Raw genomic sequence first — 22,604 nt, 5'->3', positions numbered from 1 at the left:
AAAGCCACAACCTAAACAATTGTCACGCAAAAATTAATACACAGAAATAGATGAGGTATGGGAAGTGTTTCAGAAGCAACCCAGCCTAGTCTTCTGGAATGTAGAAGTAAAGGGGGAGAAATATTTTCAGACTTGCAAGGTCGTTATTGTAATCCTGACAATAAAGAGTTAGTACTCATAGTTGTGCTTCTTGTATGGACTACTGAACCTTGAAAGGCTAACATTCATATACAGTGAAGCAAGAAAGGTTAATCTCTCTAAACAGAAATGCCTTTATATTGTACATAAACATTTTTCATGTAGCAAAAGATTGCCTTATAATTTTCTATGCCCAGATTCTATGTTATTTCCGGAGAAGTCCATGTGGAAATGTGATGAATACTATGTATAAAAAAGGATGAGTATTAAATTAAAATGGTTATCAACCATCTGTTCAGTAGAACAAATAGGCATTTTAATCTATTTTGATATCTTCTCCTGGCTTTCAGTTAAGAGTAAAAGATCAGTTGACTCCCTCAAATGATGAGAGTGTGTAGTTTTCTTTACAATGTTATACAAGTGTTTAGCTTTTTTTTGGCAATCAACCAGAGTCAGGAGCTGCCACCTGCTGTGAAATCTTTCAGTTCAAATCCTTAATTATCTACAGGATGTCATATTGTCTGTTCTATTTGTTTAATGACCTGGTTAAGTTTCTTATAAAAGAAATCTGAGGTGCTTCTCTGTTTGAAATTGTAATCCATTTACTGAAGAACGGCAAGCACAAAATGATATATTGAATCCAATTAAGAACAGTTGGTAGAATCTTTCAACCACAATACAAGGCAAATTTTAAATAAAGCATTAATACCTTTTATTTTCAAAATTTAAGAGAAGATGGTCAAGAAAGTAAGCAAGTAGAAGGAAAATATGTTTTGGTTTTTAATTTTCAAAATTCAAGAGAAGGTTGGCAAGAAATGGAAGAAGCAAGTGGAAGAAAAAAAGTTATCAGTTTTAAAAACAGAATATTTGCCCATATGGTAAAAATGCTTCTTAAAAAACCTTTAACCCTTAAAAAATGTTTGCTAAGAAAATCGTGCAAGAATTGTGTCATCAGTGTTTAACTGGCACTTGCTTTGCTTATATATAATTATAATTGGTGGATTTCCCCCCTCCCTCCAAAAAAAAAATACAACGGTACACTATCAATTATTTTTCAAATCTCATGGACATCTGTTGAAAACAAGTTTCTTTTAAAAAGCGCATGTGGGATTTAGCCAACAGTTCTTGAAATGTATAATTAATTTAGAGATTTGGGTAAATTACAGAGGTGAGGGGGAGGTAATGAAGCAGATTGAGAAATGATGCAATTGCCTACCTTGAGGAGTTATTTATGTGTGTTACTTGCTGTTGAGAAGATCTGCCTTTCAAACTGAGATAAAGCAAGAACATTTATTTAACCAATTAGATTGTCCATAGCATTTACTTAATTCACATTCCATTGTGAGTCCAGGAACCTAGCTGTTGGAAGAAATATCCATCTGGGTTCAGTTTCAAGTGGGGACAAAGACACTGGAAACATGGAGACTGCTTGGAAAGATGGTTTAATGGTGGCCATGATCACATGGCTTGAGTTCCTGAACAGAAAAGGGGTGAGATCCTGTGTGCTCCCTGGCTTTATGCTTTTTCTGAGCTTTGAACTTTCTGGGGCACAGGAAGAGTATCCTGATTGGTTGTCAAACTCCCAGGTGGTCTAGGGGTCTTAGCTAACATTGTAGGTTGTCCCTCAAGCTTGCCTGAGCCTTGCCATGTGGTGAGTTTCTGTTGCTAGATGGGTTCTATTATGTTGCAGATGATGGCCCATTGACAAAGGTGGGGAGAATGAGTTTCTACCTCTGACCCATTGACAAAGGTGGGGGGAAATGAGTGAGCTTGGTTGAGGCTTTAATGGCCCATTGACAAAGGTGGGGGGTGGCAGGAAGTTGCAGGGAGCTGCTTTGTCTTTAAAACATGTTTCTCCATTTCTCATCCAGGGAAATATAATATTCTGCCTTTTTAAATATTTTCTAAAATATTTCATTCTTCTAGGAGGGGGGTGGGTGCTAAATTCCTACATAGCAAAGGATTTTTAAAAATCACAAAGGCCTTCCTGGCCAAGCTGCCAATTGCTCTCATCAAGTAGGGACTGCAAGTCCAAGAATACCCCAAATGCATACCACCTTAATAGGAAAATACAACCCAACCAAGGGTTGAAGATAAAATATTCCCAGATCCCCTCACGCCCCCACACACCCCGTCATCCTCAGGTAAACCAGACAATAAGTGCAACTAGATGTACTACTACTTTATTGTAAGCCTGTATTAACAGAATCTTGCAAGTCTGAAAGTACAGAATTGTCACTGTCACTTTTAACTGCTTGATCCTTAGGTCCTAATTTTTTTTCTTTGACTGTTAAACCATTGGGGGGCTCCTGCCTCTCTTGTCTGAATATTTCCTAGGAAGCATCTCTTCTCCTCATTTCCAAAAGTCATCCATACATTCCATTACACTTCCATCCAAACCCATACAGCTTCTTCTTGTTAAGCATCAAACGAACATCAGACAACAGTCTAACTATAAATGGTACTGAAGGTCCATAATATTCCTCCACAAATAGATTTTAAGTACATAAAATGGGGTCATTTAACATCTTGGCTCCATGCTGAGAGGAATTTCAGCTTTTAAAAATCACAAAGGCCTTCCTGGCCAAGCTGCCAATTGCTCTCATCAAGTAGGGACTGCAAGTCCAAGAATACCCCAAATGCATACCACCTTAATAGGAAAATACAACCCAACCAAGGGTTGAAGATAAAATATTCCCAGATCCCCTCACGCCCCCACACACCCCGTCATCCTCAGATAAACCAGACAATAAGTGCAACTAGATGTACTACTACTTTATTGTAAGCCTGTATTAACAGAATCTTGCAAGTCTGAAAGTACAGAATTGTCACTGTCACTTTTAACTGCTTGATCCTTAGGTCCTAATTTTTTTTCTTTGACTGTTAAACCATTGGGGGGCTCCTGCCTCTCTTGTCTGAATATTTCCTAGGAAGCATCTCTTCTCCTCATTTCCAAAAGTCATCCATACATTCCATTACACTTCCATCCAAACCCATACAGCTTCTTCTTGTTAAGCATCAAACGAACATCAGACAACAGTCTAACTATAAATGGTACTGAAGGTCCATAATATTCCTCCCACAAATAGATTTTAAGTACATAAAATGGGGTCATTTAACATCTTGGCTCCATGCTGAGAGGAATTTCCAGGTTTTTAAAGTCAGGATCATACCATTATTGGTATATTATGCTGTTCCAGATAGTGGTGGTCATGATGGAAAGGCACACATATTGGATCCTACCAGATGGCTATTTTTAATAGTCAGTACCTGGACTATGTCCACTGAGATGGGATGAGACCAGGGGTGAAATGCTCCCAGTTCGGACCGGATCGTGTGATCCGGTAGTGATGGGGGCAGGTAGTTCAGAGAACCGGTAGCAAAAATCCCTGCCCCCCCCACTGCCCACGCTTCACTGTTCCTCATCTCTGTGTTGTGTCTCGTCCAATCTCACCTCAGCCGGGGTCTTCTTATCTGCTTCTGAACACAGAAGAAGAAATACCTCCAGCCCCCAGCCCTGGCTCCATGCCCAGACAGGCTGAAGAAGAAGAAATACCTCCAGCCCCCAGCTCTGGCTCCATGCCCAGGCAAACGGAGCAACTAGACCCCTCCCCCTCCTCCACAGCATGTGAGCCTGAGGAAGGTTTATTACCAACAGCTGCCGACTGGAGTGACCCTCACATCAGAAGACTTGATAGGCGGAGGCAACAGAAGGAAGGGAGGGGCAGGCCTGGATAAGTGCTGAGTCATGGAGCCACACCCCATGGCCTATATAAAGGATCTGCTTTCTGGCATTCTCTGAGTCAGGCAAAGTCTAAACATATCTTGCTGAAGTCACTTTCTGGTCTCCTGCCTGCCTTGAGGACTTTGCTAGGACTTTGGCAGAGCTGCAGAGGCACACCTGATTCAGATTTCCCTGACCCGGCCATCAGCGGAGGAGTGGGACACGACACTCTGTCCCTTAAGCGCCTGGTAGTGATATAGTTGCAAATGGCCTTAAATGACTGCTGCGGCACTTCAAAGGCCGTACTACTGTAGGCAGCTAGTAGACCGGTGCCTCTATTTTTAAAGAAGGTAGACCGGTGCCTGCCAAAAAAAGGCACTTGGTAGACCGGGGCCTCTCAGTAAAAGGCAACTGGTAGACCGGGGTGTTTTTAAAGAAGGTAGACCGGTGTTTCCCAAGTTTTGTATACTTTATTATTTTTATTATTTATTATTATTGACCATGCCCATTCAGCAGGGGTGAAATCTAAAAAAATTTGCTACCTACTCTGTGGGTGTGGCTTGGTGGGTGGGTGTGTACTGTGACTGAGTGAGCGTGGCCAACTCAATGTCACTCACAGCCATGCCCACTCAGTCACAACCCCCCCCACCAAGCCACGCCCACAGAACCCAATAGGGAAAAAAATTAATTTCTATTCTGCCTTTTCCCTTTCTCTTCACCTGTTTTCCCTTCAGCTAGGCCCCGGAACCGCCACCTGCCTCAACGAGGTTGGAGAATGTACCATTCCCCAACTCTGGCCTTTCTCCGGAGCTGCCGCCCACTCACTGCCCGCTCGCCGCCTGCTCGCCCTTCGCCTTTGATCAGAGACTGGGGCCCAGGGTTGCCCCATTCCCTGAGGTTCCAGAGTTGCCCCCTGCTCGCCGCTTCCTCAACCGGGTCAGGGAATGCACCATTCCCCGACACCAGCCTTGTCCCAGAGCCGCCGCCCGCTCTTCCTTCACCACGCGGCATATACTTACTTTCTTCCATCGGCTGGCTGCCGGGAAAGGCATGCATCCAAAAGTTACCGGAGTTCCTCTCCTTGAATATGCCACCTTGTTCTATGCACTGGCTGCGCAAGCGCACACCCAACCTGCCACTGATAAATAAATGAAATAAACAGGTGTGCGCTTGCGCAGTCAATGCATGGAACACATAGCAATGGCAGTGGCAGATTAAAGGAGAGGGACTCTAACTTTTGGACTCTTTATTATTTATTTATTTATTTATTTATTTATTTATTTATTTATTTATTTATTTGATTTCTATACCACCCTTCTCCCAAAGGACTCTTGCCTTTCCTGGCTGCCAGCCGCTGGAAGAAAGTAAGTATATGCTGTGTGATGAAGGAAGAGCGGGCGGCGGCTCCGGGACAAAGCTGATGTCGGGGAATGGTGCATTCCCTGACCCGGTTGAGGCAGGCGGCAAGCAGGGAGTGGTTCCAGGGTCTCAGGGGAATGAGGTATCCCTGGGCCCTGACCAAAGCCGAAGGGGGAACAGGCGGCGAGCGGGCAGCAAGTGGGCGAAGGAAGAGCGGGCGGCGGCTCCGGGGAAAGACCAGAGTCGGGGAATTGTGCATTCCCTGACCCGGTTGGGGAAGGGGGCGGCTCTGGAACCTCGGGGAATGGGCCCCGGCCCCTGACCCGACGGCGAGCAGGTGGCGAGCTGCCTTCCCGGTGTTCTGGTGTCCAGCTTGCGAAAGCTGGACTGCGGGCCATGGACTGGTTCGGGGGCATGGCCAGCCAGCGATTGCTACTGGATTGGCGAACCAGAACCAAACTCTGCTACCTACTTGCCCGATCCGGTCCAATCCGGTAGCATTTCACCCCTGCCATTCAGTCACCTGACTACCAAGCCACACCCACCAATTAAGCCATGCCCATAGAACTGGTAGGGAAAATTTTTAGATTTCACCCCTGGATGAGACAACCATATCAAATATATCCATATCTGAAAAATGTTGGCCTGCTCATTGTTTATACACAAGAGATTGCTTTGTGCGTTGTTTATGCTCAGGAACCTGCCTTCATTTCAAATGACTTTCACTGGGTCCCGTGACAGGTTTTGCCTTGGCAATGGAATTCTTTCCCCTTCTAGTAATAATTATTTTATCAAATATTCTAGAATTATTAGAACATTTGATAAAACAATTCAAATTGTGCTCATCTATAGAAGTACAGAAAATTTATTCCTGTGTGTTATAATGCAAAATTTACAGAAGCAAGTTCTACTTTTTAACTTTGGGAGGATTCTGTCACAAGGGCCGTAATATATCAGCAACCACCTGATTATTAACTATTAATAATTTGTGCACAGCCCTACTTTCAATGAGACTTTGCTTTCAGCCAGATGTTGTTTATTCAATTTTTTAACAGTCTGCTTCTTTATGAATGATTGCTTGTAAGCTGTGTTGTTTTGTCATATTTGCAGTAAACAGATGTGAGAGTGAGATTTTGGGAAAGTACTCAAAAATTGTTGAATGGAACACAGTACGAAGTGTTCTATTTTCTTGCTAAAACTAAAAGCAAGAAGAATACAAAAAGAAAAATAGCATGGTCTTGGCACCTTTTATCACCTTTGGTGGATCTGTAAGAGTTATTTAAATATGTACTTTAATTCAGAGAATTCTTAAAACCAAGGGTGCAATTAAAAGCTGGGGTTATTCTTTTAGATTTGATGGATAAACAATTGAAGAGAAAACATAAAGAAGACTTACAGATTGTCAAGGTCATCTCCTACACCACGGGAATCATGACCCATCACGACTTTTTTGCCTTCGTGGAGCTGGGGTGGGCATGGATTGAGCATGACGCATCCAGCCCATGGGCCGCCAGTTTGACACCCCTGCCCCAAACAGATTCCATAATTGAAGAATGGATAGTGAAGTTTATGGAACCGGCTAACATGGCAAAAGTAATCTTCTTGATTAAAGAAAAGACTTTGTATGGCTTTTTTTTTACTTGGATACTACTTTTGGACTTTTTGCTAGAAGCTGAAAGAAATTCCACATTAATTTTGAGATTTGATGATTAAAAATATTTATGATAATAGAAATGCTGTGAATTGAATGAGATCAAAAGATTAATGTATTTTATATTTATAACTGTAGAAGAAAGTTGGAAGCTATCTTTTTCTACTTCTTTTCTTTTTTTTCCTATTCTTTTACACCTTCCTCTCCCTTATTATTTTTCCTCCTTAATTCATTTTTTTGTTTTTCTTTTGTAGAAATTTAATAAAGTGTTTGTTTAAAAAAAGAAGAATAATCTCAAGTGCTAGTCTGTTAGCACTATTTCTCTGTAAGTCTAAGAGCTGATTGATAACAAATTTTGGAAATAACAGCAAATTGTTAAACCATTTAATATATTTTCACTGTATCATCTTCATCACCATCTTCTATTCATTCTATGAATATTGCAATCTTTGGGACAGATATTTTCTGATGATGTAGTTCTAATCAAGAGCCTTAGAAATCATGGAGATATTTGGAAATTCCAAGCAACTTTTTTTTTTGCAAAGGGAATGGTATAAAATCTGCTGGATTTAAAATTTCCAATATTTGGTCAATCCCTTTAGGGCTGTAATTATGGTTGGTTATTATAGTTGACACTTTCTTTCAAACTTAATTTGCAAATTATTTTTTTCCATTTGGATTTGATCAATGTGATTATTCTTTGTTACTGCTATCTCTATGAATTACAATTTTTCAGGAAAGGTAATGTCTGGCAGGTTACATTTCAAATATCTTTTGGCTTGTTTTTAAAAATACATACATAAAATATCTTGATTGCCTCATTGTCCTGTTCAAATGTCCAGTTCCAGTAATTTTTATTAATGATAAAGGCAAACATTTTACATACATTCCAACATACATTTTTGCAACTATAACATAATGTTGCTTACACTTATTTTAAAAAATTAACAGCTCCAATGAGGTCATCTACAATTCCAGATTCATTTTACACAAATGGTATTTGTCATTATTTAAGATCAGTTTTGGCTATAATGATGTTAGATTGCATAGTCTATTCCTTTTTATTTTGGTCATAGTTGTTCCTTTAGTTTCTTAAGAATTCTAATTCTCACCCATTGCCAAGTCATATTTTATCTGATATTCCTTCAAACTGATGTCTATAATGCCTATGAAGAGGTTTAACTTAGGCTTCTAGTTGCTTCCTTTTTGCAATTTTCAGTAGCTTTTCTTTACAAACATCTATCCAAAATAACTCCTTACTGTACACCATTCCGGCTGTGTTTCACTTCATCCACCATTTGCTTTACTTGGAGTAATTCTCTCTCCCTTTTATATCTGGGAAAATAGTGTCTACATCTCGTATGGTGGAAAGCGTAATTCACAGTCATTAATTTTCTTGTTTTCTTATCAAGTCTAATTCAGCTTGGGTTCAAAGAATTGCACCTCCACTCTAGAAAATAATTGGGACAGCCCAAATGTTTATGGCTTTAATTATGTTCCCTGCATTTCATTTTACTGTCAAATTTCTGGATTTATATATTTAGAGCTAATACTCTATTCACTCATGTAATGAATGAAAATCTTGTATCTATTCTCATTATTTTCTTCTTCTGGTGCCAATTGGCTTAGGCCCTTCCCATTCATTAGCTATAATCCATCTTCAACAATTTTGTCTGTTACAATTGCCAAAATTGCACATTTGTCTAGAGCAAATTGCATTTTTGTATCCCTTGCTGTATCCATAGATCGTGTTCAGCAGAGACTTGAATTCTGTTTTGGATTTTGTGAATAATTGCAGGTTATCCATGTATAGCAAATGGGTTATTTGGGGACGTTGTTTGTGAACTGATAGGCACATTCTGCTTTGTTTAAATTATTTGTAAATGATATTTCTAAGATAAGTAATGAAAATGATTCTCCTTGGGATGTTAGAAGATAAATATTCCATGGTGAATTGTTGTCATCTTCACTATTTATTAGGAAATGTTGATTGTTCCAGTCTACTTACCATTGATTGTCTTTCATGCATATATGGCTGGCAATCCTACTTCCCTTACCCTGAGCATCCTGCTCCTTCCTTCCCCATCTTCTATGTATAATTTTTGATCCTAATTTCCATTGTTATTATTTAAGAAATATTCATCTTTTATTATTTTAATACTGTAAACCGTCCAGAATCATTTCTAAATAAGATGGGCAGCATACTTGTCACAAATCAATAATAAATAAATTTATTTATTTATTAAATAAATGCTTAAAAGATGCTTTTAAGTATCTTTGAACTATCTTTTACTAATCAAAAAAATTCTAGTCATTTTTCTGTTCTATCCTAAGAGTTCATTTTTTTTTCCTCATTGGTTTCTTAGGACCCATTTTTCTATTATTATTATCAATAGTAATTGTACTTTTTTAATGCTACTCTGTCAATGCCTATCACCCTTTATTGTTAAAGGTTATAATAGCAGAAGGCTATTTTACCACATTTTATAGTATGGACATCTACACATCTAAAGCAGGGAATTTTTTGAGATTACTTTTCATCCTTTCTTCTTTCTCAGCACTGAATAATTTTTTTCCTAAAACTACTTCCTTAATGATTTGTTTATTCCCAGGGCTAGATCTACATTTTATCTTTTTCTATGCTGTTTCACTCTGCCTGTCCATGTTCATGGTATAATGCTTTGCACTGGGACTCTAACATCTCCCTCGGCTCATTTATTCTATCCAGTTTAGTATGTTGCCATTCCTATTTATAGGAGTAACCTTTATTTTATTTATTTATTTTATTTGTCACAACATTATATATAAGCATAAGCATGAAATAACTATATGATATATAAGCATATATCTCTCTCTGACCGGTCGAGATGGTGTTGGCAGGGGGGCAGAGATCGACCCCAAGGCGCCTCACTTGTGGGGTGCCACAGGGGTCGATTCTCTCACCTCTCCTGTTCAACATCTATATGAAGCTGCTGGGTGAGATCATCAGTGGTTTTGGGGTGAGGTACCAACTGTACACTGATGATACGCAGCTGTACTTTTCCACCCCAGGCCACCCCAACAAAGCTATCAAAATACTGTCCCGGTGTTTGGAAGCCGTACGGGTCTGGATGGGGAGAAACAGGCTCAAGCTCAACCCCTCCAAGACGGAGTGGCTGTGGATGGTGGCACCCCGGTACAGTCAGCTGCAGCCGCGGCTGACTGTTGGGGGCGAGTCATTGGCCCCGATGGAAAGGGTGCGCAACTTGGGCGTTCTCCTGGACGGGCGGTTGTCTTTTGAAGATCACTTGATGACCGTCTCCAGGAGAGCTTTTTATCAGGTCCGCCTGATTCGCCAGCTGCACCCCTTCCTTGACCAGGATGCCCTATGCACGGTCACTCATGCTCTTGTAACCTCTCGCTTGGATTACTGCAATGCTCTCTACATGGGGCTCCCCTTGAAGAGCACCCGGAGGCTCCAGTTAGTCCAGAATGCAGCTGCGCGGGTGATAGAGGGAGCAGTTCGGAGCTCCCATGTAACACCCATCCTGTGCAGACTGCACTGGCTGCCTGTTGTCTTCCGGGTGCGCTTCAAGGTATCAGTTACCACCTTTAAAGTGCTCCATGGCTTAGGACCGGGATACTTACGGGACCGTCTACTGCCATCTTGTACCTTCCATCGACCTGTGCGTTCTCACAGAGAGGGACTCCTTAGGGTGCCGTCAGCCAAGCAATGTCGACTGGCGGCCCCCAGGGGAAGGGCCTTCTCTGTGGGGCTCCTACCCTGTGGAACGAACTTCCCCCTGGACTTCGACAACTACCAGACCTTCAGACCTTTCGCCGCGAACTTAAGACTTATTTATTCCGTCTCACAGGACTGGCTTGAATTTTAATTTTGTAGTTGATTTTATGGGTTTTAATTTTTATTAATTTTATAGGGTTTGATTGTATTTTAAAATTGGGCCAAATTTAATAAGTTTTTTAATGTCTGTTTTTAGTATTGTATGTGTTTCCATTGTATTTTATCTTGGCTGTAAACCACCCTGAGTCCTTTGGGAGAAGGGCGGTATACAAATTAAAATATTATTATTATTATTATTATTATTATTATTATTATTATTATTATTATTATTATTATTATTATTATTATTTAAAACCATAAGTATGTAATAACTACAGTATATGAAATTGTATACAATCAAAGGGAACATTAGGACAGGGATGGTAGGCACGCTGGTGCTCTTATGCACGCTCCTTACAGACCTCTTAGGAATGGGGTGAGGTCAATAGTAGATCATTTTTGGTTAAAGCTTTGGGCATTTTGGGAAGAGACCATAAAGTCTGGTAGTACATTCCAGGCATTAACAAGCGTTTCACATTAAGCTTAAATCTATTGTGTGCTCGTGTATTGTTGTGATTGAAGCTGAAGTAGTCTTCAACAGGAAGGACGTTGTAACAGATGATTCTATGAGTTAAGCTCAGGTCATGTCGAAGGCGGCGGAGTTCTAAATTTTCTAAACCCAGGATTTCAAGACTGGTGGCATAAGGTATTTTGCTGTAATCAGAGGAGTGGAGAACTCTTCTTGTAAAATATTTCTGGACACGCTCAATTGTATTAATGTCCGAAATGAGGTATGGGTTCCAGACAGGTGAGCTGTATTCAAGAATTGGTCTAGCAAATGTTTTATATGCTCTGGCTAGTAGTGTAGTGTTTCTTTGTAGTATTGTTAAAGTTCAAAGTTAAACCTGAAATGAGCTTATAATGATTAGTGTCTGCAATTGTTACTGTTACGGTGTGCTATACTATAATGGGCACTGCACCATAATGAGAGAAGCATACCTGCTAACTCAACAGCAGTATAATATTCATCTGATCCTGCAAATGAACTCCTGCAAATGAACTCCTAACATAAAAGAGTCAGACGCTGGGCAACTTGGATGTACAACAACTCTTAAATACCAGCAAGAGGTGTCAGAAACAGGCTTCATATTCTGTTGCCTGGTTACTGTAAAGAACTGTGTTTAAGAGGCCTTGCTTAAGTCAAGATATTTCCTGGTGTTTTGCATTTTTCTTGGCCTTGTTTAGAATGTTGTAGTCCAAGCTGAGCGCTAGTACAACCCTGTTGCAAACCCCCTGCAATCCAACCTCAAATGTTGGCTTAAGAAACAGGCCAGAGCAGCACAGGAGACATGGTTAGGCTACAGGGGATGCAGATTTAAGTCATAGCCTCATTCTGGGAAATCCAAAACTTCACACCTATCCTTGAATTAACTAGAAAAGTAAATTGAGCATTTGAGTTTTATTTTCTTTCTTTTTGACAATATCAAGTGGTATTTTATAGTTATGGGATGCATATATGTGCATATCCCAGAACTATATCGTGTTTCCCCAAAAATAAGTCCTCGCCTGAAAATAAGCCCTCCCCCAAAAAGAAACCCTCCCCAAAAATATTTAAATGCATGGGCAGCCGGTTCCCGCCATTTCCTTTGGTTAGGGTTAGGGAGACAGAGCTGGAAATCAGGTAAGACAGCAAGAGGAGCCCCGTTTTGCTCCATGCACCCCAAAATAATAAGACCTCCCCAAAAATAAGGCCAAGCGCTTATTTCAGTGTTCAAAAAAAATAAGACAGGGTCTTATTTTGGGGAAAACACGGTAGTAGTTTTGGGTTCTGCTGATTCTTACCAGGGATCTCAAAACCTTCTTTTCATAATCCCGCTTAGCTGTCCTAGCAACTCCTGCAGAGAAGAATTCTGCCACCAGTTATTTTACTCCACAGAAATTATGTCTGCCACAGGTTTATCAGACTGGAGAAAAATGGCTGGTCCTTCCTTCCTTCCTTCCTTCCTTCCTTCCTTCCTTCCTTCCTTCCTTCCTTCCTTCCTTCCTTCCTTCCTTCCCTTGACCATCTAGGTAAGTGTGTGCTAAATGTTAGATCGTTTTTCCAGAATGAGCTCCACTTCTAAATCTTTTTTACATGCAGCAAGAAAGGCAGTGCTATCATTTTCTCAAAGGATTGAACCAACTGCTTCCTCCAGCCTAAAATCCAAAATCTAAGCCAAGCCTCAGTACCAAATAAAATAAAATAAAATATATGTACTAGCCATTAAATAAACATAATTGATTACAGCAACAAGACTCACTGATACCAACTCCTGCCACATTGCTATTGGCTGAGGTTACTCTGGTTTTCAGCCAGCCTCAGAAAAGTCCTATCACTTCCTATGTGATAAGGCCAACAATGAGGCCAACACAATATACTGTGCATTGTAGCACTTGAGTCAAACTCTCTGTTCGCATATTTCAGTTGCAACAGCACATGTCACTATGTAATGGGACATATTTGTGTATCACCCCCTCCCACACAAACACACACAATGGATGCTTATGCTTAGAGAAAATAAAGAAATAAAACCCATTAGAACATAACCCATTAGGAAAATATGAAGACTGTCTTCCACTTCTGTGATAATCCACCTTTAGAGAAAATCCACACTTCTGATTTGGTGCTCAGAATTTGATTTTCATTGGCTTTAGTTTTCTCTACCACTTATTAGATTGACATAGTTCAACTCTTTCAATGTCTAAAGCATTGGGAAATGGAATTTCTCCACACAAAATACAGTGGTCTCTTCTGAGTGAGTGTATCTTTCTAGATTTCAGGCAGATAATGTAAATAGTTTGTTTAGTTTTGTTTTTCCTTGAGAAGATCAGCCCTTTAGAATTTAGAGATTTTTTGGAAAAAAAAACTTATTTTCAATTCCCCATCTTATTTGCTTCTGGGAGGAAGCAATTTATATGAAAATTATGTACTTGCTCTAGTGGCACTAGGGAAGAAATTACACTCTTTCGAAAGGAGAGCTGTAAAAATGTTTGTGCTATTCCGTTCAAAGTTGATGGGGACGATTAAAGCATGATTTACTTTCTGCTGTAGGATTTCAAAAGTCATTAAAATCTTTTTTTAAAAAAGCATAACATTGTCATACAGAGTTGTAATAATAAGGCAAATAGTTTCACCTTTGTCAGAAGCAGACATAATGCGAAGGAGACCAAAAAGAATGCTGAATCATTTAAGCTGCCTGGAGACTATGAATTATGGACATCGTGTAGTTGCTATTAAGAAGATGTAGGCAACACACAATTCTACGTGCGATAGTCCAGAAGTAAGTTCTAGTGACTTTAATAGAATTTAATTTCAGAAGATAGTCATAGATTTTAAGTTCTTTATTTAATTATTAGTATTAAGTGTGGATCTAAGGCAGAGGTTTCTCAGCTGAAGCTGTTGACTTACCAAATTCTGTCCTTCATTCACAAATGTTATCAAACAGCACAGGATTAGCTAGTTTCTTTTTATTCATTCCACAGTGGATGTGTTGGTAACATATCAGTCAGAGGCAGATGAAATGAAGAGACTTTCATGCAGGTCCAGGGAAGTTGTTAATTATGTAGCAATCACACTATCCCATTTCCCTCAGGACTGAGGCTCTTCAGAGGTACAAGTCTTTTAATTACTGGCACATTGTGGGATGATTTCTCTATTCTATGACTCACATGCTAACACAAGGTGCCACTTGTTGTTTATTATAAGCCAGCAGTCATTATGTTTGATATGCGAATCACTCTGCTAATAACTCAGGCCCTTCAAACAGGTGAAAAGAAGCTCAGGGTTGGTTGGCAAAGGTTTGGATGGAGAATTTAACTCTAAGCAACTAACAGAGATGAAAGCTTACTAATAGGTCCTTGATGCTAATATCATAATAGCTTGCTTCTGAGACGCTTCTAAAGCTAATTAGCAGGAATTGTACTCTGTATGTTCTTGTACGGAGCCACACTAGCAGTAAATGTAACAGTTACAAAAAAAAAAAAATATTACTTAACAGTTTGTATTGCATGTAAAATGTCTGATCTTATTAACCTATTGCCTGCTGTTTATTTATTTCTTTTTCATACTCTAGAGCAATGGTCACCAATTGGTGGTCCGCAAGAAAATTTTGGTGGTCCATGGAGAAATCTTCATATTTTTGCCAGTGCATCCTGGTGGAGGAGCTGCTCCGGGATGACCAATGGGCAAGTCCTGTGAGTGTGATTACTACAGTTCTGTAATATGGGACCGGCTATGGCGGAGTTTGAAATCTCTGCCCTGGGGTGTTTTGTGCAATACACAAAAAGGAGCACAGCCCTCTCCATCCAGAATGAAATAATGGTGCTTTTGCTGTGGCAGGGGAGGAGGTGGCACAAGTGGTGATTGTGATGGCTGGAAGCTGTGGAAGCAAAGCACTACTTAAACTTGCATGGCATCAGCATTCTGCCTCGGTATATTTGCCCAGCCAGTGATGCAAAGCAGCCCTCGTCTCCTGCCACTTGGGACCCGGAGCAGTAAACGGCAACTGGTCTGGGGAGCAGCCGAATTTTGCTCTCCATTGCAGACACCAGATCAGCCCCCTATAAGCTGTCATCTCTTGAGGAGCCTGGCCAAAATTTCCCATGCTGCTTCAGCAAGAGCTCCTCGAGAGACAAGAGCTTGCAGGTGGCCCATCCGGCATCTGTAATGGAGACCAAAATCCGGCTGCTCCCCGGACCAAACACTGTTTACCGCTCTGAGTCCCAAGCAGCAGGAGACAAGGGCTGCTTTGTGCCACCGGCTGGCGCAAATATTCCCAAGCAGAAGTTGTTGCTGCACAAGTTCAAGTAGTGCTTTGCTCCTGCACTTCTTCTGGCCCCTGTTGGTACTCCATGCACCTTGGTCTCTCAGGGAGATACTTGACTTCCTCTCAGCCCCAAGACACTGGCTGGCCCATGAGATGAGAGAGAGACAGAATGAGAGAGAGAGAGAGAATTAGAGAGAATGAAAGAGAGAGAAAGAGACAGAGAGAGAATCAGAGAGAGAGAATCAGAATGAGAGAGAGAGAGAGAGAGAGAGAGAATGAAAAAGAGAATGAGAGAGAAAGAGTGGAACAGGGGGGAGAGAGAAAGAGAGTGGGGGAGACAGAGATAGAGATAGAGAAAGAGAGATGAGAGAGAATGTGAGAGAGAGGGGAGGGAGAGAGAGAGTTGAGAGAGAGAGAATGAGTGGGAGAGAGGGGGTTAGAGAAAAAGGAGTGGGGGAGGAGAGAGAGAAAGAAAGATGAGAGAGATAGAATGAGTGGGAGAGAGAGAGAAAGAGAGAGTGGGAGAGAGAGAGAATGAGGGGAAGTGAAAGAGGGGAGGTAGAGAGGGAGAGAGAGAGAGAGAGAGAGAGAGAGAGAGAGAGAGGACGGAGAGTGCCTGAAGGACCCCATCCCATCACTGGGAGTCCAGGCACTTCAGCAAGTGGTGCACTCGATTCATATTAGTGGTCCGTGGGATTTAAAATTATGAACTATTTTTTTTTTTAAAAATTTAAAATGGATTGATGGTTAATGTACAGAGATGATTGAAGATGTATAATCAATGTAAGATCGGAGCTGCCTGGCTATCATTTCAGAATGATGGGAAGGAGGGAACGAGAAGAGAGAAGGAGGTAGGAAAGAGAAGAGGAGGAAGAGGAAAGGAAGGAAGAGGGATAGAAAAGGGAGAAGAAAGGTAGGGAGGAAGGAGGAGAGGAGGTAGATAAGAGAAGGGGAGGATGGTTGTGGAAAGTAGAAGAAGGTAGAGAAGTGAAGAGAGTAGGAAGGGGGTGGTGACCGGGCAGGTCCGATTAATTGTATATGATGGTACATTAAATTGGATATGAATGCTAAAATAAAACTTTTTGAAACAAAAAAAAAACATTATGAACTTGGTGGTCCCTGAAGTACAAAAGGTTAGGGACCCCTGCTCTAGAGGGAAGCTTCTATTAAAGTCTAAGTTGTTTTGATGCAAGAACATATGAGATGATGAGCGGTACATTTTGTTATTTCAGTTTTTATATATGTTCGGAAAGTACAAGATGGAAAAACATTTTAATGCCGATGTAAGGCGCAGCATCTGCTTTCATTACAAATTCAATAGACAATTAAGAAAGGTTTCCATATTTCTTCATAAAATGTGTAAACTGCTCTTTCATTTGCAAGTTCCAAGTCATATACAAAAGTTATATAGGAACATGAAATAAGCATAAAAGAAGTACATGGTCAGTGTTTGAAAAAACAGGCATTGTTCGGTTATTTTAATAGAATAGAATTTTTTTATTGGCCAAGTGTGATTGGACCACAAGGAATTTGTCTTGGTGCATATACTTTCAGTGTACATAAAAGAAAAGATACCTTCATCAAGGTACAACATTTACAACACAAATGATGGTCAATATATCAATATAAATCATAAGGATTACCAGTAACAAAGTTACAGTCATACAGTCATAAGTGGAAAGAGATTGGTGATGGGAACGATGAGAAGATTAATAGTAGTGCAGATTTAGTAAATAGCTTGACAGTGTTGAGGGAATTATTTGTTTAGCAGAATGATAGCCTTCGGGAAAAAAACTGTTCTTGTGTCTAGTTGTTCTGGTGTGCAGTGCTCTATAGTGTCGTTTTGAGGGTAGGAGTTGAAACAGTTTATGTCCTGGATGTGAGGGGTCTGTAAATATTTTCACGGCCCTCTTCTTGATTCGTGCAGTATACAGGTCCTCAATGGAAGGCAGGTTGGTAGAAATTATTTTTTCTGCAGTTCTAATTATCCTCTGAAGTCTGTGTCTTTCTTGTTGGATTGCAAAACCGAACCAAACAGTTATAGAGGTGCAAATGACAGACTCAATAATTCCTCTGTAGAACTGCATTAGCAGCTCCTTGAGCAGTTTGAGTTTACTGAGTTGGCACAGAAAGAACATTCTTTTTTGTTAATATAGCATAAATAATTTGGGAAATATGAGATTAGAGGAAACCACATCTTTTGGGGAAAATGAAAATATTTTCAGACAAGCTCAGATCACTAAATGGTGATTTTAACAATCATCCCTTTTGCTCTAGTGCGGTAGGTCTAACCTTAGAAGGCTAAATAATGTGGTTAAGACACTAGGCTGGAATATAAGCTACAGAATCCAATTAATCTTCTGCAGAGGAAATCGAGAAAAATAATGAGGTTCAACAGCTATAAATAAATGTCCTTCAAAGTACAAAATGCAGCTTTAGTTTCTCCATTTGGGCTGACTTTGGATATGTATGTTCCAGTTACAGTTGCTACACAAATTGCAAGTAGTTAACTATAACAAATGGCATTTTCAAATTACATTTCTGTTTCCAACCATGTCTGTGTTTATTCAGGCTTCTTTTGAATTAGAGAGAAGCTTTCCGAGCACAAAATGTTCCTTTCTCAATGCTCTCCATATTATATTAAGCCATTCTTTTCCTTCTTCATGTCATAAATTATTATGGTTCATGGTGTACATTTAGTTTATTGTTGTTTAAAATTGTGTTGTTGTTGTTTTTTACCGGTTCCTATTAACTTTTCCCATTGTAAGAAAAAACAAAAACAAACTAGGAATATTGCTGAAATTTATTGAGAATCATAAAAAAAACATGCCAGTTTTTGAATACCTTGAAATTATCTGCAAGATAAGGAATAAAAAGGGGGAAATGACTACAAATGGAGAAGTCTACAAAGGCTAGTTTATTGTTAATTAGAGTTGCTTAAATTCTTTTTGAAATGGCTTTCAGCTTTCTTTGAGGAATATTACTCATTGTTAAATCTCATCTGGACAGTTCTAGTCTATTGTCCAACTAGCATTGAAGACAATTATTGTTCATAGTTTGAGGGGGACAGGATAGTAATTAAAATAATGATGGCAGATGATGCATAACAATGCAAGTTCTGTCCTTTTGTATGTCCATAGAAGATACTATAAAGCATAGAATCATAGAACTAGAAAGAACCATGGAGGTCTTCTAGTCCAACCCACTTCTCAAGGCAGAAGACCTTATACCATCTTGATCGGGTTGTCCAGTCTATTTCTGAAAACCTGCAATGATGGAGCACCCACAAATTTGGGAAGCAAGTTATTCCATTGTATTGTATTCCTTGTATTCCATTGCAAGGGTCTCCAACCTTGGTCCCTTTAAGACTTGTGGACTTCAGCTCCCAGAGTCTCTCAGCCAGCTTTGCTCTGGGTGACTCTGGGAGTTGAAGTCCACAAGTCTTAAAGGGACCAAGGTTGGAGACTCCTGTTCCATTGCATCAATGTAATACACACTCATCACAGTTGCCGTTCACCATCTTGTCACTTTTGACACACCTAGACAGATGCCAGTGATGGAACTGTGGGGGTGAACAGCTACCTCGCTAATTTTGTCTTCTGTATATAGATGCTTTGTGATCAGCCATACTCGCCCTGGCAACTATTTTGTGAAAAGCAAAGCCTCTCCATTGCAGGTGTTTTCTAAGAATGGCCACAAGATGTTTCAAATGCTTTACCAGATCAAAATGATTTTCAGGCTGCAAAGCTTTTATATAAAAACATTAAAATCTATCTATTACTCAGAATCGGTCTTTGTCCTGCTGAGTTAAAAGAAAACTCTGATGTTTTTAAATTATCTACACCAGCAATAATATTAGATGGTGAAATAAATGGTTTTTAAAAATTATTTCTGGGTAGTTTAACCAAACAAATCAAGGTTATACATCCTCAGAGAATAAATTTCAACTGTTGAATAAGAACTCAGAGTGAAAAAGATATTTGTAATATTCAACTATTCAACAATATTAAAGAACATCTGGTAGAATACCAAGTCAGATATATTTTTATTAGAAATGAGTGTAAAAACAGGCTAAAAGATTAGAATCTTTCAGATTCCGAAATTATGTCCCAGTCATCAATAACATTAAAAAAAATAATCAGAAATAGACATAAACATTCATTTTCAATGTTGGGATATACTGTTGCCATCAAGATATTTTTATTACCTACATTCAGTTCTTCTAGGTAGTCTATCTTCATTCATAATACAAAGAAATTTAAAATATATTTTTGGCCTTCATTGTCCCAACTTCTGCCAACCTAGCAGTTTGAAAGCACGTAAAAAATGCAAGTAGAAAAATAGGGACCACCTTTGGTGGGAAGGTAACAGTGTTCCGTGCGCCTTTGGCATTAAGTCATGCCGGTCACATGACCACGGAGACGTCTTCGGACAGCGCTGGCTCTTCGGCTTTGAAACGGAGATGAGCACCGCCCCCTAGAATCGGGAATGACTAGCACATATGTGCGACAGGAACCTTTACCTTTACCTTTATGTAAATTAAAAAAAAAACATGCAATATAATGTATTCTAAATCAGGTCATTGTGGATTGGTTATTCCTAAATCTGAGTTTAGAGTTTTTTAAAAAAATTACAACTGAGAAATGCAATGGGAATGGCAATACGAAACCCAAAGCATGGTTTTTATAGAACTGCATGACAATTAAAAAATGAATTAAAATTTTCAAAACGTAGGTATTATATGTGAGCTATTTATAACAAATTCTAGTCTTGGCAAGGAATAATTGTTGTATTATTTAGAGTTCTCTGATCTGCACAGAAGTTAGGGAAAATACTTTTGCAAACATGTTTACAATCACGAGGCAGCAAGAATTAAAAATATTCTTTTCTACTGTAATATCCATCTATATCTTTCTTTAACCAATCTTAATAACCAAGATAACAAAGGTGCTCTCTCTCTCTGAAGTTCTTTATTTCCATCTGTGTTATGAGTAAGACAATTCTTAAAAATAAAGCAATTTGAAGTATCTGATAGAATAGACAATTGACCATGCTTCTTATGATCTATTCCAGGGGTCAGCAATCTGGTACTCTGGAGCCACATGTGGCTCTTTCCTCTATCTGCTGCAGCTCCCTGTTGCTGGCTGGATCCACAAATGATAGGGCTTTCGGTTAGGACAGGCAGAGGAAAAAGGACGCCATGCTAGGAGGAGGCTCTAGGGTGGAGAAACCAAACTTCTGGTCAGCAGAGGAAAAAGGACACCATGCTAGGAGGAGTCTATGATAGGGGAACCGGACTTCCGGTCAGCTCCAGAATTGAACGTGGGCTTCTAGTTAGGACTTTTGTGGCTCTTTGAGTGTTTATATATAGAGGGACCTGTATACTGCACGAATCAAGAAGAGGGCCGTGAAAATATTTACAGACCCCTCGCATCCTGGACATAAACTGTTTCAACTCCTACCCTCAAAACGACGCTATAGAGCACTGCACACCAGAACAACTAGACACAAGAACAGTTTTTTCCCGAAGGCCATCACTTTGCTAAACAAATAATTCCATCAACACTGTCAAACTATTTACTGAATCTGCACTACTATTAATCGTCTCATAGTTCCCATCACCAATCTCTTTCCACTTATGACTGTATGACTATAACTTGTTGCTGGCAATCCTTATGATTTATATTGATATATTGACCATCAATTGTGTTGTAAATGTTGTACCTTGATGAACGTATCTTTTCTTTTATGTACACTGAGAGCATATGCACCAAGACAAATTCCTTGTGTGTCCTATCACACTTGGCCAATAAAAATTCTATTCTATTCTATTCTATTCTATTAAGGTTGCCGATCCCTGAGCTATTCATTTGATGTTAAGCTAGAAATGTTCCCTGGCAGATGCATAAATCCAGAGTTACCAAATGAATGATTATATGGGAACGGCATGGCTTATGAGTACATTTCAGCTATTCAGAAACATATTTCTTGGCTACTCATATCATATGGCAGACAAAGTAGCATCAGTTTTACTTGTGTTTAATTTCTTTCGGGGTTCGGGTTGCACTAATGAAATCTGCCAAAGTTCAGCAAAGAATCTAAGTTTATCATCTCCTCCCTATTATTCTGCTGTGCTTGGAAGTTGTGTACATTATTATTATGGTTTGTTGCACAGTCAATCAGATGTTTAGACTTGATTTGGCATTTTTATCCACCTACTTTTGTCCTTGCTAAGGTCCTCAGATGGGCATATTATTACTAATATTACCATCTATTCATCCAGTGAAAATCACAGTCTCTAGGTTAGGTATTTTCCAGACAATGAGGTTCTAACCAAGAGCTTCAGTTTAAGATAGGAAGATGGCAAAACCTAGTAAATTTAAAACTTCCAGATGTTGTAAAATCCCCTTGTATTTCCTTTATATGACTCAAGAACTCCAAATACTAATGGTATTATATAGTTGGTCTATGTTTTGTGTATTTGTTTGCCTCTATTTCAAATCCCAAAAATCGTAACCTAATTTTCAAACATTTGTTCAAATGTCTGGTTTCAGTAATTTTTACATACATTCCAAAATACAATTTTTGCAATTGTAACATAGCACTGCTTGTACTTGTATTAGCACAGCTCTAATGTGGTCAATTACAATTCAAGATTTCATTTTAAATAATTAGCATTTGCAATTATTTAAAATCAGCTTAGTTTTGACTATAGTAATGTTAGATTAAGTAGTTTGTTCCTGTGCTGCCACTACTGCACCTTCAGTTTATTGTTTAAAAATTCCAAAGTTCCCCCATTGTCAAGTCATATTTTTATCTGATATTCCTTCAAAATGATATGTATAATGCCCACCAAGAGGTTTAACTTCAACTTTCAGTTGCTTCTTTTTGTAATTTTCTTTTGATTTTGCAGTTTCCAGTAGCTTTTCTTTACAAACCTACACCTAAAATGACACCTTGCTGTGCCTATTATCATCATTCCAGCTGTTTTCTCTTCGTCCACTGTTAGTTTTACTTGCAGTAATTCTCTCCCTTCTTTACCTCTGGCAAAATAGAATCTATCAACATCACTGTTTGATGGAAAGCATGATTCACAATCATTCATTT

Source organism: Ahaetulla prasina, chromosome 3, assembly GCF_028640845.1.
Source record: "Ahaetulla prasina isolate Xishuangbanna chromosome 3, ASM2864084v1, whole genome shotgun sequence".
Taxonomy (NCBI): Eukaryota; Metazoa; Chordata; class Lepidosauria; order Squamata; family Colubridae; genus Ahaetulla; species Ahaetulla prasina.
The sequence above is the reverse complement of the archived record's forward strand: the minus strand, read 5'-3'. Positions refer to the sequence as shown.